This window comes from Uranotaenia lowii, chromosome 1 (genome assembly GCF_029784155.1).
Source record: "Uranotaenia lowii strain MFRU-FL chromosome 1, ASM2978415v1, whole genome shotgun sequence".
In the NCBI taxonomy this organism is placed as follows: domain Eukaryota; kingdom Metazoa; phylum Arthropoda; class Insecta; order Diptera; family Culicidae; genus Uranotaenia; species Uranotaenia lowii.
The window spans coordinates 109508214-109525695 of NC_073691.1; the positions used below are offsets into that span (position 1 = coordinate 109508214).

The 17482-nt window shown below is 38.3% G+C and overlaps 1 protein-coding gene and 1 long non-coding RNA gene across 2 annotated transcripts in view; one reads left to right on the forward strand and one right to left on the reverse strand.

The window, feature by feature from the left end:
- Positions 1-17482, forward strand: part of LOC129738536 (protein 60A-like) — a 276432-nt gene that overhangs the window by 167217 nt on the left and 91733 nt on the right. The window lies entirely within an intron of this gene.
- LOC129738542 (uncharacterized) lies at positions 12216-13874 on the reverse strand. Its single transcript, XR_008735540.1, has 4 exons — positions 13590-13874; positions 13187-13532; positions 12904-13120; positions 12216-12423 (listed from the first exon to the last, which is right to left on the reverse strand). It is a non-coding gene; the product is annotated as an uncharacterized LOC129738542 (long non-coding RNA).

A 17482-nucleotide genomic window follows, 5' to 3' on the forward strand; every position in this document is an offset into this window, starting at 1 on the left:
CAATTCATTTCTGAGTTGTGCCGTCCTAATCAAAATTTGAGTTTTCCCAGTTTTGGCGCATTTTGAATTGTTTTCCTTCAAATCGGAGTCAAGGAGAATTAGAGTGTAAAATCATGCAATTGACAATAAAATTTACTTGAATCAAGGAAATTGGATTCTGTTTCAATGTACACAAGGTTTTTGAATCAAAGATGTATTTTTTTTAGTTCAATGGTACTACTTTTCGCTGCGTGTAAGTCTAGCTATCGAACTAAGTATAGCGACTGCAGAACTAATAGCAAGTAGAGAAGCACTAGAACAAGCAGACAACACAATCACTGGTGTGGTAATGTTTACCGACTCCCAAACAGCCTGTAAAATCCTCAGTACACTCTAATTCTCCTTGACGAACAACAGACGTACAAGCTATTTCACGAAACTTGTGTAAAATTTCCAACGAGCATTTTAACCAATTTTTCCTTTTTAGCTTAGTCACCAGATGTCTCCAAATACACCAAAGAGAACTGTGAAAATTTGATTTGTAACTTTTGAACGGCGCAATACACGGCACTGTTTCAAGTCAATTTTCAACGTATTTCTTGGGTGTCAACGTCTGTTCTCTGTGGCTGTAGTTTCATCAGACATCATCAGACTTTAAATTATTCCAGAAAGTCTTTGCTGGAACATCCAGGTTAAATCGTCTTTTATCAAGCGTCATTTTTGCTTTTAAAATAAGATTATTAACTTTATTTCGCAATATTTTATATTTATTTTTATCTTCAACCGACTTTGAATGTTTCCAAGTGTTGTATGCCAAGTCCCTGTTTATCATTGCATGATTTATGTCATTAGAGAACCAAACATTCTTACGATGTTTCCTGAATTTGAGAGGAAATATAGTTTCATGAATATTCAGCAGAAAGCTATTAAATAACTCAACAAGCATATCAGAATTTTCAATACTTAGAAAGGTATTCCAGTCAACATTAGAGAGAGTTGTGAAAAGAGCACTTTCATCAAAGTTTTTATAATCCCGAAACCAGTAACAGTCTGGTTCATTAGCTTTTGGAAAATTCAATGAAGAAAAGATTAAATCGTGATGAGAAATGCCTGGTAAAGAAATTTGGCTAAATCGATGTATGCTATCAGGCATGGTTGGTCGGCTCTTCTCAAACAACAAAGAGCCGGGAGCAAACAACACTGTTTTCAGTTTGGCTTCCGAGTGTAATCCTCTTATGCTGATCGTGCTCCACTCGTTACCCGAGTTTACACGAGCTGTAAGTGACTCGGACGGCAAGTGTGAGAACAGTCGCATCTGAGTGGGAGATAGAGAATTATAAACAAAGAGCGCCCTGTGTTTCAGTCATACACCTCAGAGTAAATGAAGAAAAAAAATTTAGACTCCCACTACACATCGTAGAAAAAATAACAACAATTTTTCCTCCGCTACCATGCCCACTGCTGTTAGCTGTTTCAAATTGTTTTTTCTTGCAAAAGGTAGTGTTCGAAGAAGAGGTGCCAAGTGGTTTCGTCAAAAAATCAGGACACCGCGAAGAACAAAAACAGGATTTTTTGGGACACCAGTAGATTGGTGGAAATGAAATGCAGCTCTTCTAAGATTGCATAAATTGAGGCGAAATAGCGGTGCAGTATACACAACAGTTTATGGAACAGAAGAGATCAGAAGTTAGGTGACTTGTAGTTTATACCGAAAAACACCGTTCAAATATCATCTGAAACGAAGATTACCATTGGATTAAAAGGTTAAACTGTTTTTACTACAAAATCAATTGCAATTAAGATCAGGACGGCTTCTAGAAAATCAGTACACCTGTGAAACCTTTGATTCGGAGAGCAGCATCTTTTCTCGTGAACGTACCAAGAATAAACTGAGTTAGCTCTCAGATTTCTCCTCAACACAATGCGCGACAGATTTTTCTGGAGAAGGGAATTCTCTTCATCAGCGGATGTGAATGCTCTCGCTCACTCTTATGTGTTGACAATCTCACTCTTGATTTCAGTGCGATTTATCTCTCCCCGCATAGATTGGGGTAGCAGACGTAAAAAAATGCACTCTGTTTCACTGGATAAGCCGATCTGAGGATTATTTCCATCCATGCTATCAGGTGAATCTGATATAAGGGACCACTCAAATATTACGTAACGCTTTAAGGGGGGGAGGGGGTATAGCAGTTTGTTACGCTTTGTGGATTTTGCTTAGAAATTTTGAGACGAATGTGTTACGTAGGGGGGAGGGGGTACACCCATAGAAGAGGTTGCAAACATCCAATGCCTATTTAGCAAATCTCTGTGCCGATAATGCCCTGAAATGTGCACTGTGCCGAAGACGATATGTTTGAAAACCGTAACTGGCATAAGGACTCGGCTCCCAACTAAAATGATGCATGACCACTACATTCAAGCGAAACAAGAAAAACATTTTATGGGATTTCGTTCCCATTGGATAATTCATCCCAGAAACAAGAAAATAAAAATATAATCCAGAGGGGCTCGTAGGGAGAATCGAACTCAAATCACCAACTGTTCTTGCCAGACCGACATCTTAACCAGTGTACTATTTGAGATTCATGCAGGAAGAGGGATATTTGTCATAGGCATTCTGCCACCGATCAATCACAAAAGAGACGCACGACAGTGGCTTCCCGGCGTTTGGCCTCCTTTCAAGGTATTCATTTGTCTTGCGATGGAAACGGGAAAAGGAACGGGAGTGAAGGAAACGGGAAACCCATTGAATGAGAACTGTGCTTTGCTTACTGCCTGCTATTACATACACACGCTACATATACACAGCTGCTAAAGCCGGGCAGCTTGGTTGGTGCTTGTTTGCCGGTGAATTGAAGGAATATATTCTTGTTGCTTTTGCTACATACACACGCACAGCTTAGCCGTGGTTGTTTGCCGGCGAATTGAATTGAAGGAATGTTTTTTTGTTGCTTTTGCTACATTCACACGCACAGTGCTCGGTTCGCTGGCTGCCTGGTGTTGGCCGATATTTATTTCCATCCTTTTTCGTCTTGTGATGCGATAGGGAGGGACGTGAAAACGTTTTTATTTTGTTTCTTTCAGACATACGCAATTCGGTCGCTCTAGGAGGTTAGTGCCGGTGGATGCAAATCGAATCAGCACCGGTCGCGTTATCTTCTTGTACCAATGATGCTATGTAATTGATTACACGCCATTGGCACAGAGGCTGAATTTTGGGTGTAGAGTGGAAGAAGGTGGGCTAGCTATTAATTCAGCTGGAGTTGGTAGAATTCATGAAGTCTTTGAACCGGTGTTTTCTCAAAGAATGTTTTGAAAGGGCCACATTAAAATCACCATTGAAAAAAGAGGCGTTATAGGTTAAAGCAAACTGTTGTATTGTCAATTGCATGAATTTTTAGACTATTGAGAGAATCTGATTTGACAGATAACAATTCCGCACTCACTAACACCATCACATTCTTTATATAAACTATCATGTAATAAAAGTTGACAAGGGACTATATGAAAAAAGGACCAACATCAGAGTTCAGTTACTTCAAATTATTTCTACCAAAAAATCAACTTTCATACGCACCGTTGCCGTCTTTAACAAACTGCGCAGATTGCACCTATTTAGACCCCCGTGCAAATAATTTGCGCGCAGTAAAATCTGCTCACAGACCTATACATAGACAATGACACATATCGATATTCTTTACATCTTTGGATAAAATTGAATTAAAAACAATTGCGACTGGTGTGTCAGTAAAAATTGTCAGGGAATCCATAATTTTTTGGCTAATTTTTCAGTAATTCGAAAATCGCCCGAAATGCATGATTTATTTGTTCCACTTACATTCTTGTACCCGAATGTACAGAATGCAATCTGTTTTCTGTTCGTTTCTTTCCATTTGTTGATCGGTAAATTTTCGTTATTAAACTCCTTGGTTCGCATTTCAGAATAATTTTCGCCAAAACAATAACGATTATGCCGTTTGGAAATGTGATTCGAAAATCAGAAGCGAGCAACGGCTGATTTGAAAAACTGACACAGGTTGTCTATGTGTGCGTCAGTGCGAAAATATTTCTGCGTGGAAATTATTTGCACAGGAGTCTAAATAGGTGCAATTTCCGCAATACATGATTAAGAAGATGGTCAGAGCAATCGCGTGCGGGAGGGTTATAATAAACACCAAACAAGAGTTTAGTATCATTCAAAAACAGTTCCATGATAATAAACTCAGTACAATTACCTACATTACTATCTGATTTCAGTAGAATTTTGCATTTCAGATTGTTTCTGAAGTAAATGCAAATACCTCCTCCATGCCTGTTTCGATCATTTCTTATCAAGTTATAGCCGTCAATTGCTATTACAGTATCGTTTACGACTTCACCAAGCCATGTTTCGGTCATAAAAATAATGTCAACTTTACTTACTTTACTTCCAAGAAATAGATTTTTAAGTTCACTGAATTTTGAAAAGCGACGTGCGCAAAGGCTTTGAACGTTGATATGACAAATGTTAAGCATATTTTCACTAAGTACACTATGAAGTACAGCTTTCGGTATCATATTTATTGTTGAGGCATTGTGGCTAAAATAATTATCCATTGGGATAAACTAAATCTAATTCAAAGTTCAAAAGGTATCTACTAAAGGAATTTATGTTTGGAACGACATTAAAACTTTCGTTTTGCGTAGAAGAACAAATTTAAAAAAAAAAGTTTTCCTGACTATTCAGATCAAAGGATAACGGAACGGAAATACTCTTAAATACGTATGAAATATGTATATAAAAAAAGGTTTGAAATTTCATGTGATCAACTCAACCAAAAATCCATGACGAGGTAAAAGAACAAATATAAATATGTACCTTTGCGCAATTCACGACGGATCGTAGAAAGGAATGTGTGGGCAGCTTGGCAGTTCTCCTTGGCACTAGTTTGTTGACATACGAGGTTTATATCAGGAACAGCAGCAAATCTTACGATAAACCATCATCAGCGATCATAGTTGGGGTTTATCAACAACAGCTTTGCGACGGGTATTGCTCCAAATCCATTTGCCATCAGTAATTCATCAGGAGCGAAACGGCACGAATAGTAGGTATTCAGTAAAATACGTAGAGTACAAGCATAGAGTGGGTATCACTCGAGCGAAAGAAGCGAGCAACACTCGTACACCCTCCGCAATCTTCTTGGGAGAATAAAAATGCATGTTCTGCTGGAACAGGCTGTCGGCTGCTCTCGGATGATGATGATCAGAGGTTCCTTGGCGCCAGCGTCGAAGGCTCTCGATCGGATGGCGGGTAGCGGTGGTGGTGATGGCGAAGATGGGGGTACTCACGGCGCAATTTGCTCTCGGAGGTTGTTCTCGGATGACAATGATCGGGCCAGCGTCGATGACTCATGATTGGATGGTAGGTAGTGGGTTAGATGGGTAGTGGTGGTGATGGCTCGGAACAGGCTCTCGAGCTAGCTCCTGTAAATTATTTCCAGATGACGATGATCGAATGTCCCTCGGAGCCAGTGTTCCTGACTATTAGCCATAGCAAACAGGTGTCTTCAAAGCAGCAGCAGCATCGACTTGGGCGGCCCATCTTCTCCAGATTCCATTCCAGGACACAACAGTGACGGATTCGGGGTGAAGCAATATTTAAAAAAAACCAGGGTATTGATCAGGGCTTGCAGCAACAACAGAATCCAAGCATCCATACGAGTATCGGCATCCGAAGGGCTCCAAAGGTTAATGGTGAATAAACAATTTCCAACTGGATAAGCTAACCAGAGGGGCCTGTTGGTAGAACACTCGGTTACAGTGGTCTCTCAAGAGCGGCAACAATTTGGGTGGTTCTCATTTCATCAGGTGGCAGCGGATTTTTGGGCTAAGTTCAATGATAGGTAACGTTTAGCTGTGAGATGATTCTTTCGGGTGGTAGATTTTTTCTAGGGGAGAGCATCAATACAAGTAGCTCCGGTAGCTCTCGAATCTTCTTTAACAAAGATGACGGCGGTTGATGACTATCAGTGATGGTGGGTTCTGGCTACAGCGATGGAAGCAGCGATGACCGTCCACAGTTCGGGTACCTCTCAAGAGCATCATAGGGCGGCGGTTTTGGAAATATTACCTTGTCTCTCAGATAAAGTGGCGGCGATGAAAGCGGAAGAAAAGTTTACGGGAGCAGAGTTTTTCTCAGGCTGGAAAGGCATTGATATGGATGGCTCTCAAGATCTCTGTACGGCAGCAGCATTACAGTGTCCATTATTCGACGAAGTCAGAGTACGGCCAAGCAAAATACGGTTATTTTGACGTTGTCTATCACTCATATCAAGTGGCGGCGATTAGGAATGGGTGATGGATCACGATATTTGAAGCGACAGCAGCATTATGTGGCGTACATTACATAAGCGATGCACCACTGACAGTTGTCTCCCAAATCTAGTGGTAGTGATGGGATGATTATACCGGGAACAGAGCTGCCTCACAGACAGGATCAGATCGACTAGGATGGCTCTCGAGATCATTAAACGGCAGCAGCATTCTAAAGCGTACTTTATTCGACTTCGTCGGGTTGCGATGTTCCTTTAGGAGTATTCTCTCTAGAGCAGCATCGAAACGGGATCAGCACAAGACGGCAGGGTCGGTTAATGATGATGATCGTAGATCATGTTCAGCGGCGATGAGATGACTTTCAGCAGGGACTAGGAGTCACGGGATAGCAAGGGATCGGAGTCAGAGGAATGTTGGAAGGAAAAATGAGAATGCTAGGAAAGGTGTTTTTGTTTTTTTTTTTACTTTTAGGAGGGGTGGGAAATCAAAGGAACGTAAGGATGGGAGTCAAAGGAAAAGTGGGAAGGAAGAGAATAGCTTAATTGGATAGGGGTTTTTTGCATATTTTCGAAAGGTGTTCTTGGTTATTGATGGACACCATTTCAGCCTGATGAGTCAACTTCACACGAACGATTCCTTCTCTGGTATTAACCTTTTCGATGAAGCCTAGCTCTTGTATTTTATTGCCTCCGACCTAATTCCTCTGGCATGCAGCGTTAGATGTTCGTTGATGAATATGCGTTTATCAGAGTCAAAACCTACGTGACGTAGTGTTAGACTGCGTTGGGCGATATATCGGCGATTGAATTCAGTCATCGAGTTCTTCATAGCAAACTCACACAGGATGGGAGGTTAGATTGCGGAAGCGATCGGCACTTTAGCTAGTCGTTTGAGCTCAACTAAAGGACCAACGGTGTAGCTCAAATGCTTGGCAGTGTTTTTGAAGATATCGTTAAGGTTTTCTTGAGCTTCAAAGGGAATTCCAGAGATAATGATTTCACGCCTTTTTTCTGAACGCTGTTGTCACCTTGATTCGTGGGCCGAGCTAGTTTTAATTACAGGTGTGACTGCTTCTGCATGCAAACGGTCCTCAGCTTCCAATCGAGGGTAGATTCTATGGTTAAGAATCGTAGAACCTATGGTAGCGGCTTAAAGTGGCGTTTTCTCAACAACGGCTAATTCGAATCGCACAAATTTTGTATCACTCGAATTCACAGACTGGCGCGCTTAAGACCCGTTGGTTTTCTTTTAAATCGGATTAAAAAATCAAAACGAGTTTTACTTTAAATTGAACAGTAAAAGTGTATTAGGTAACCGAACGACATTTATTAGCAAGGCTGATGTTTATTGGCTAGTATCAAGAGCTACACTAAAATCGCCGAGAGCCGATCTCGTTCTTCTCAACCGCTTCGGTTCTTATCAGTTTCATCTCCTACTCAATTTTCTACTACTGATGATTATTTCTCTTATCAATTTAATTTGATGATTGAAGACGGTTAGAGATGCTCAATTATCAAACTCATTATAACAGTTGACAAGATCTAAGACCACAGCCAACAAACGCTCTAAAGCTTCAGCGGAAAAGAAAGATTCTTATTTAAGCATTTTGACAGCAGTATTCAGCGAGGTTATTTGGTCGAACAATTCTCGCTGAAAGGTAGATACCTCTTGTTCGATATTGTCAATCCTCTTCACGAGCTCGGTGCGGCAGTTTTCAATTAGTTCTTCGAGGCGGAAATGGGAATCATTCAATTTTGTCTCGATATTTCTCCAAAGTTCATCAAAGCTGTTTATTGTTTCGGTACCAGTCAGGTTGATGTCCTCTCTTGATCGCTCCTTCGTTTGCATTTCGGAGTCAACAAGTAGTTGTGATGACGGCGTTGTTGAGCGCGTTGACTTTAACATTTTTTATGATGTCCGAATGTTCGCTTTTAACACACACTTCTGAAGGGAGTCTTTCACACAATGACTTTTGTGGTATGTTTTGTAGGACCACGAAAATTCAATATTTTATTTTTTCGGTTTCACACACGCACTGAACTTTATATGGTCGCACTTCAATATCAACAGCTGTTCAGTTTAAGCGGGTAAAAAGTTCCGATTAAGGTATTATTTGGGTTTAAAAACTGAAATAGTCTAGAGAACTTTGACTACACTTTCAACTACGCATCCCTTCAGGAACGATACGAACGATATTATTGGTAAGAAACTTGAAATTCAGTCGTGTTGAAATAACGGCTTAATGCATAGATACACGCAGAAAAAGAATGGGGGATGGTTTCAACCAGGCTTGGCAAAAGTCATCGTCATGAGGCGTGAAGCTGTGACTGTGAAGCCTCTTGGTCCGTCAAACTCAATTGACTGTTCCTTAACGACCAGTCACTTCGTTTGCCAATCATTCATTCCCCAGTCATTTGAAGCTAACAGAATTACCTAGTCAAGCAATCGCATTCAAACGACCGGTGACGAAAAAGGAACGCATTTATTATTATTGTTGCTCCTGCCAGCAAGCCGAAGACGACCGAAGACGAAAAAGAAAAGAATTTATTATTATTGTTGCTTCTGCCAGCAAGCCCGTTTTCGGTTTTTTATTGCTATTGTTGCTCTCTTTCAGCAAGTTGTTCAATTAGTTGTACCTGCCGTCAGCAGCCGATCGAAGTGTGAAGAGATTTGCCAGTCACTCTCAGGAAAAATTTTGACCTTGTGTAGGAGCTTCGCCAGTCGATGATGGAGAAATGTTTATTGTTGTCGTGCTTTATCCGTCATGCGAGTAGTGAGGCTCCGTCAATTGAGAACAGTGCCAGTCGTTTGATGAAACAAAACTAGTCGGGTCAAGCGTGACGGGCGAAATTTACCATCACTGGTTTCAACAAAACGTTTTGTTATTTAATTTTACAATTTCGATGCAGATTTTTTGATAACTTCCACAAAAATATCAATTGTAATTAAGAACAAAATTTATTTTATTTTTTTTTTTTTGTAAATTCTTTATTTGAAACGGCTTATACTTTTAAGCTTTAAGGAGCCAAATTTTTTTTGTTTTTTTTTACAATAGTTTGCTTACTTCTAGTTCACTTTTTTTTTTAAAGAAAAGAAAATAGATAGGGAAATATGAAATTAAAAAGAATTATAGACGAAGATCAATAGCTTTAAGGAAAAGATATATTTCAAACATGTAGTCCAAGTCTATCACTGCCAGCACATCTCTCACTGGAACATAGGGTGGTTTTCCTCGGGCCCGAAGGGAGTCTATGAAATTCGTTCTAGCGACAAGATGGACCTCGCACGACCAAACAATATGCTCGATTTCGTGGTAACCTTGGCCGCAACTACACAAATTGCTGCCAGCAATATCAAAACGATAGAGTACCGCGTCTAAGGAACAATGATTGGACATGAGACGGGAAAATATACGAATAAAATCCCGACTCAAGTTCAATCTATTGAACCATGGTTTAAGGCTTACCTTTGGGATAATCGAGTGGAACCACCGACCCTTGTCACTCTCGTCCCATTTGCGCTGCCAGTTGACAAGAGAGTTTTTTCGAGCTAAAAAGTAAAATTCGTTGAAGGCGATTTCACGCTGATACGTGTCACCTTCCATCGCCCCCACCTTTGCCAGAAAGTCAGCCTTCTCATTACCCTCTATCGAGCAATGCGAGGGAACCCAGACAAAGGTGATGTAAAAGCGACGTTTTGATAAAGCACTCAAACTATCCCGTATCTTCTCGAAGAAGTATGGCGAGTGCTTTCCCGGTTTTATTGAGTGGATTGCTTCAACAGAACTCCGACTATCCGTTACAATATAGTAGTGCCCAACTGGCCTTGAAGCGATACTGTCTAAAGCCCAATGAATTGCTGCTAACTCCGCTACATAAACAGAACATGGTGACTGCAGACTATAAGAGGCACTAGATATTTCGTTGAACACTCCAAATCCCGTTGATTCCTCTATAAGAGACCCATCAGTAAAGTACATTTTATCAGCTTCGACGTGTCTATATTTAGCTTCGAAAATTCTTGGAATCAGAAGTGGACGATGCGGATTGGGGATTCCACGAATTTCCTGCTGCATAGACAAATCAAACTGGACAGAAGAATTGTCGTAGTCTGGGCTGAAAACACGAGTTGGAGAGTACGAAGAAGGGTTTACCTGCATTGACATGAGGACATGGTATATAGACATAAATCTTGTATGAAAATTTTGCTCAAGTACCCGAGCAGACTTTGATACCCGAATCGATAGCAAACAGTAACCAAAATGAGCTATCAATGCCAAAATGATAGCATAATTGAGTATCGCATTTTTCTCGATGGCAAAATTAGGTTTCATTGAAGCATCAATATTTCGAAATATGATGCCAAATCAATACCTAAATAAGGCATTGAGACCCAAATGAATGCACTTTTTGGTTTTGTTTTTTCCAAGATATCAAAACAAGGCATCATTAAGGTTTCATTATTACAATAGGGCAGAAAAGTGGGATCAAAATGATAGCATGATTTGGTATTCAATTTTCTGTGATGAAAAATCAGATATATTTGGGTGTTCAAAATTTAGTTGAACTGAACACAAACAGCAAATTTATTCGTTACCGGCATGGTGCGCGCATCTTGAGTGTTGATTTTTAAGTGATTCCCAAAAATTTCACTTTTTCGGAATATACAACAATGTGGCACTCTTCCCTATACCTCCTTTTCAAAAATAGGCATCATTAAGGTATCATTATTTTGAGAACTAAAGTTACACCTATGTATATAACGTCTTTAAGCGTTTATCTTCAAGGAATAGAAATCTGAAATCTGTGATATGTAACGAAATTTCATTCGCTGTGTAATATAATTCAATGCATTAATTCATTACTAGCATAATGTTCGCATTATTTTGAAAATTGAAAAAAACTCAGTGCGCATTTTTTGTAAAATCTCTGGTCAAAGTTCTCAAAATTTAGCAAGATGAGCTTTGCAATAAATAAATTAAAATTTTTCGAACTTTCTAATTTTTTCGGCACATTACCTAAAAATAAAGATACAAAATTTGATTTAATTTTAAATTAACAGTAAAAACAGTAAAAAAATATAGGAGATTATCACCGCTGATTTATGATTATAATTGAATGAATAGTGACATTTCGATAAAGAATATATTCTAATAAGAACGATGAAAGGAATGGAGATCCTTAAACGGCGAAGCCATTGGAACCAGAGGACTGAACCAGCTGTCAAATCGCATACAAACGCACCGTACCAAATTTTTGGTACCAGAACGTCAGTGTGGTTCCCGAAATTAAACACTTCACCCCATAACAGACTCGAAATAGGGTAACATTTTGGGTGCCAAACGCATCTGTTGTTGTCATACTGCAGATTTAGAATCAATTTTAACAAGGGTTATGCTGAAAACTCTGCATTTTGTGCCCAACCATAATTTATTAATGTTACCAAAGATCCCTTTGATTGACATTCCCGAGCCGCGGATATCATTTTAGGGTTATTAAAAAATTGCCTCTGGTTGAAATTTTTGCAATGAGGACGCCATGTTGCTCCTATACGTTTTTCACTCGTTTCATTTTTCTTCCCGCATAAATCAGTATTATACAGTGACTATTCCTATTATCTTCTTCCCAAGACACCCAAAAGATAATCTCTATAGTTTTGGATTATTAATGTAAGATAAGGCTTATCATTTTTTCATGAAATGGAATCGTTTGGACGCACTTTACGATACAGTGAACGGGTCGTTAAGTAGAGTAACCATTCAATTTTTTTGCCTTTTTTTACTGTTCCAAATCGAATGATACCATACGTGTTATCTTTAGTTAATCGTTATCTTTCTATATTTCGGATGCTACAGTGTATCTTCTTAAAATAGTTTTACGATGAAATTAAAAAAAAGAGTAGACGAGTCGTGTTATAATTTATTTATTAAATAACCCGTTGATTGTTATTACATTATCATATTATTTCATACATCAACAATCTCCGAATCATTACTTAGTCCATCATATCCTTCAGCATCCAGAAACCATGAAAAAATCGATCCTGTATATTGATGGCATAAGCTTAGTTCGTCGAAGAGGTCAAACAAAAAGAAATAAAAGAAAGTTCTGGATCGCTACCGTGAACCTGAAATTTAAAAAAAAAAATGAAACCGTTATAGAGCCTTGAAACAAATAAATAGTCGGAATACAAATTTTCGTACAGAAAGTTCATTTCTTAAAACTTTTACTTCATTCTAATTCTATTTTTTTTTCTCATTGAGAAATTTATAAAATTTAAAAATTCAAAATATTTCTAACAGTCTGATTCCTTTTTCTAAATTTTATTTTTAATTCTGATCCACGCTCATTTATTTACTAATCACAAACTAAGCTTTGCCAATGGATTATGGTTTAGAAATTTGATTCGAAACTATGAATCATTTCATTTTATTCCTATTGTTTATCAGTCTTTTTTGACGCATTAGTTTAAGATGGAGATGATTTAACAATCGATGATGTTTACATAATTTCTGAATTTTATGACAACTATCAAGCGCAGTAATCAGTGTTTAACAGAAAAAATCTAATAATCCTTAATCAATTTAAAAAATAAATGAAAAAGTACCTCGCCAAATCCTTTCCAATAATGTTTCGTCCTGTTCCATCGGTTCATAACATATTGTTTTCTATTTGCATAATTTCAATAAGATGTTCTGAAGAAAAATAAAGTAGGGCAGAACGTAATTTGAATCCATCCGATTGGTAAGGCCATGAAATAGCGTGAATAGAAACCTTCGACAAATATAATCGCAGTTGATTGCAGCTGAACTTCTGCGCAAACACTGGAAGTAAAAATAAACAAAATGATTAATCAGCTGATAGAACACCAAATTCAAACAACAAATTACCTATATATGATGATACCGGAAGTCTAAACCCTCCTTTTGATAAGTCGGTTGAAACCGATGTTTCGCGTTTGCCAGTTGGAACTCCACTGCATTGAAAAATTTACTTAGGGAATGAACATCCTCCAGAACTGCAGTTTCCGCTATGTCATCATATCACCGCAGACGCTGTAGCGAGTGTCTATTGGCCTCGTCAGTCGGAGTGAATCTAGAATATTGTCCTTCCATGCAAACATACGACTCCTTCTTTTGAAACATATACCATGTGCAGGCACATTGTTGCAAAAAATACTCGCAGCTTTGTTCCGGCAGTTCCTAGAACCCTATGTATGCTCTCAGAATGCTATACCTAAAAACAAAATAAAAATAAAAACTCAAAATTACCGCGTAAAGACATGTATATTACCAAAATATGACGACGCAGGGGCAATCTTGGTGCTACCTCTAAGGCCGTTATCATTGGAATGTGTGTCGTGGATGCTATTCTGAAAATGCTGGCTGTGTTGCTGTCTCCAACGCTGACTAATGGAAACACTGGAGCCACATCATATACACAGTAAGGTAGCTAGTGCTCAGATGGTGAGGAAGGTAGCTTGTACTGTGGTGCTTTTTCCGCTGGGGGTGTTGATGATGGTGGTACGATCGATGACGACTACAGTCAATTTTGGCCGAGGAACTGGGAGAGTGATGATAATTCCTATAAGCAAACAGAATATAGGTTTCGGTTATTTAATCGGATTACCGTTCTTTATCTAAATTTCATGATATCTCCGAACCGTCGATTTTAAATTAATAAAAAAATCAGATTCCTCGATCTGAATTCTGACTGATTCAAGAATCACTGAGGAGATTCCGGCAACGCCGATCCGCCAACATAAAAAAACAAATTTAGCCTAAATAGCATAAAATTTTATAAAACTTACAACATTCATACTCAAGATGTGGACTCCACGGCATTCCAAAAATTCTATCTGGTATTATCGAAATCAATGCCGGAGGTTCGCCGCCACCGCCTCCAAATTCGATGATTCGCCGCCGATAGCATCTCCAGTGCCGTCATTGAGTTGTTTTACGGACAACCGTTTTTTTTCCCGAAAACAGCTGCAGGCCACGTAGAAGTGCCCAGTGTCTATGTTGTTCCGGTGTTGGTAAACCCGGGTGCTGGAGTTTTTTTATTTTATTTTATTAGAGACGTTTTAACCAACTTTTGGTTATTCGCGGGGTGCTGGAGTTTGTCCTCGAATCTGCTGTTCATTGCCGGCCTGTACGGAGTGTTGAAAAAATCAATATTTTCGCAAAACAAACAAAACTGTTTTACTTACCTTTATTGTTTACGTTGTCGTTGGCCTCTGTGTGTTTATTCTCGAATGCTCTTGTGGCCATTAATGGTTTCCCTGGCCAAACTTTAGAGGTTTTCCGTATAAATACGGTTTCACATGCCTCGTATTTTTTCTTGAATTGACGTGACAGCTGCAGCAAAGACACCAACACTCAGTCAGACACGCGAATTTTTTTTTCTTCTAAGATCTTTAATCGTATCTTTCAGAAATCTTTTCTTATAATCCCAGTAAAGCTTTTGCGCCTGCGCCATAAGCAAAGACGCAATACGGATCTTGACTATTAATGTAATCAGAATCAAATAATTCTGACGATTAAGTGTATGGTATTTGACTATGCGGGTTCCTCCTGCAGGTTTCTTGACTGAAAACTTGGTACGAGAATTTTTGTTTTCTTCAGCCCCTTGATTGGAGCTCTACCTCAATGTACTAATGTTATGTATCAGTTTAGAATAAATAAATTAAAATAATATGAGCCAAACTATGGATATTTTTTTTTTGCAGTAAGTTACATTGTTAAATTATTTTGTAAATCAATATGTATGATATATATATGTACATATATACGATAAAACTAGGATTTAACTTCTGGCCGTACAAGACCATTTGTCTCTCCCCGTATTATTGTCTAGACGAACAAAGTCAATAAGCCGATTTTGTATTGATCCATACAATTACATTCATACGAATGCTGTTAAAATAATGAGGAAGAGGTGTTACTACCTAAACCAAACCAATAATGCGATAATAATCATTCTGAGTAGAAATAGCTGCCTCAAATTGTAAAGTTCTTTTGTATAACTGTGACACCTGAAACCTTTTAATAAATGTCATACTTGCTGCTAATGTTTGTGTCATGATCAGAATGGAGGTAGGCTTAATAGCGGCACCAAACATACGGAAAAGCTGAGCCCAGGGAAAATACACTACTAAATCCTAACCCTTTATTCTGTTGCCCGTTTGTGTTTCTGATACATACTAAGCTCAAAACTTGTTACATGATGTTAACAACTGAAGTTTTCATCGCGCTTACAAAACTTTATTTTTTTTGAAAATAAATTTTTAAAATAAAAAAGAATTTAAGATTTGTATTTTTTTTTATTCAATACGCATCCAACCAAACTGCTAGACATATGCTCGAAGTCACTGAACCAATCGTTATGGCAACAAAAACAGAAAAAACATAAACAAACATTTGCAGTTTCAATGTTCTTCGTTCAGTTATTATCAAAATAGCAGTACTTCAATAGTGTTTTAGTGTTTGTTAACTTGTTGGAATTATACAGGTGAGTGGGAATATTATATGTTTTGTTTGGATTCCAATCTATAGACGATATTTTTTTCCGTTCAGATGAAGGTGGTTTCCCGTAAAAGCGATAGGCTGACTGGACCGAAAGAAATGGAACGCCAAAAGAAACAATTTATACATGCGCAAAATCAAACAAATCCAAGCAATTTTCCTGTACATTTATCACCAACATGCATGACATCCGGAAGGACAACTACTGCTACTGTAATATGTGTCCGCTTCAGAAACGCGTACGAACGAATAAGATTCAAGAAGCCGTCATATGTAGATAACTGATTCCAAGAATATAAGTGTAATGCCACCAAGAGGATCAAATTAATCTTTTCGGAAAGATTCAATACTGTAAATTGAAAGTCGCGTTCAAAGGACTAAAATTCGTAGAGTAAACTGAAACACTTCATGGGATAACTGGTGCCAGATAGAACTACTATGGAGGATCACTTTTCGAAGTCGGTAAGTTATTTTTTTTTATTAACATTTTACGCACGTGAAACATTATAGGAGACCAGCGACTCGTCGCCTGGTATTATAAATATCAATTTAAATCGTACTCAATTATGCAATATTATGTAAAGATGATATTTGTTATTATAAAAGTAGCCTATATCTATGCAAACATGAATGTACGTGATATTCGTATTTGAGATAATTAAAGCTATATGTGTATGTGACTTTTAAAGGGAAATGTTGATTCTCTCGACTATTAAAAAAATATGTGGTTAAAGACTTTTAAGTACTTCAACAAGAATGGAAAACGTTGAAGCAGTTTTTATTTTGAAATCAGCAGTAGCTATTGATAGTAGAGATCGGACTCGATGATCCGTCGACTCTATTCCTCGTGTTTTAAACTCGATTACAACAACATTTTTCAGGTTTTCATCTACTCTTATATTTCGTTGGATTCTATTTTTTGTTATTTACTCGAAGCGACTTTCGACGTTTTTAGTATACTAACATCAAAAATTATCTATTACAAGATTCGGAACTCTAGCGAAAATCGACGGACAAAATCAAAAAGCGCCACCATCAAATGCTGCGGCAGAAATGCAACTATTAGGTAAAACACGCTAAGGAAAAAAAAACAATTTATATTACACGGTCGGAAATAACTAGCAGTTTGAGGGTTCATTTGCACGACAAACGCGCTGAGTTCTTTCTCTACGTGGTCTTGGCTTTTCCCTCCCCTCTGTGGACAAGCGTGGAAATTTGGCAAACCCCTACCCCCGTCACCGGATGTGCACGTGGACAGTTTTGAATTATTTTTTTTCAAATCTAATTTGAGAGATAGAAAACACTACTTTTTGCTTTTTTGTTGTTGAAATGGATGATTTGGGGAAAAAACTAACTAGCACTTCCTGATATAAAATTTTAAATTTTAAATTTTTATTTAGTTCATCTTTGGTTGGAATACCGTACAGACTAACTTAAAACTAAGACATACTACTTAATTCTAATTTAAATCTACGTTTACACATATCGAAATTAAAAAGATGGTACACTGAGTTGAAACGTTCACAACATTTATCTATGGGATGGTTTCGGCCATATGCAGTACGGTGAAAAGGTATCCAGAGGAACTGACGTTGTCGTAGTGTCCTCGTTGATATGTAAAGGTTGACGCGTTCCAATACGTAAGCAGAGTCAACACGATTA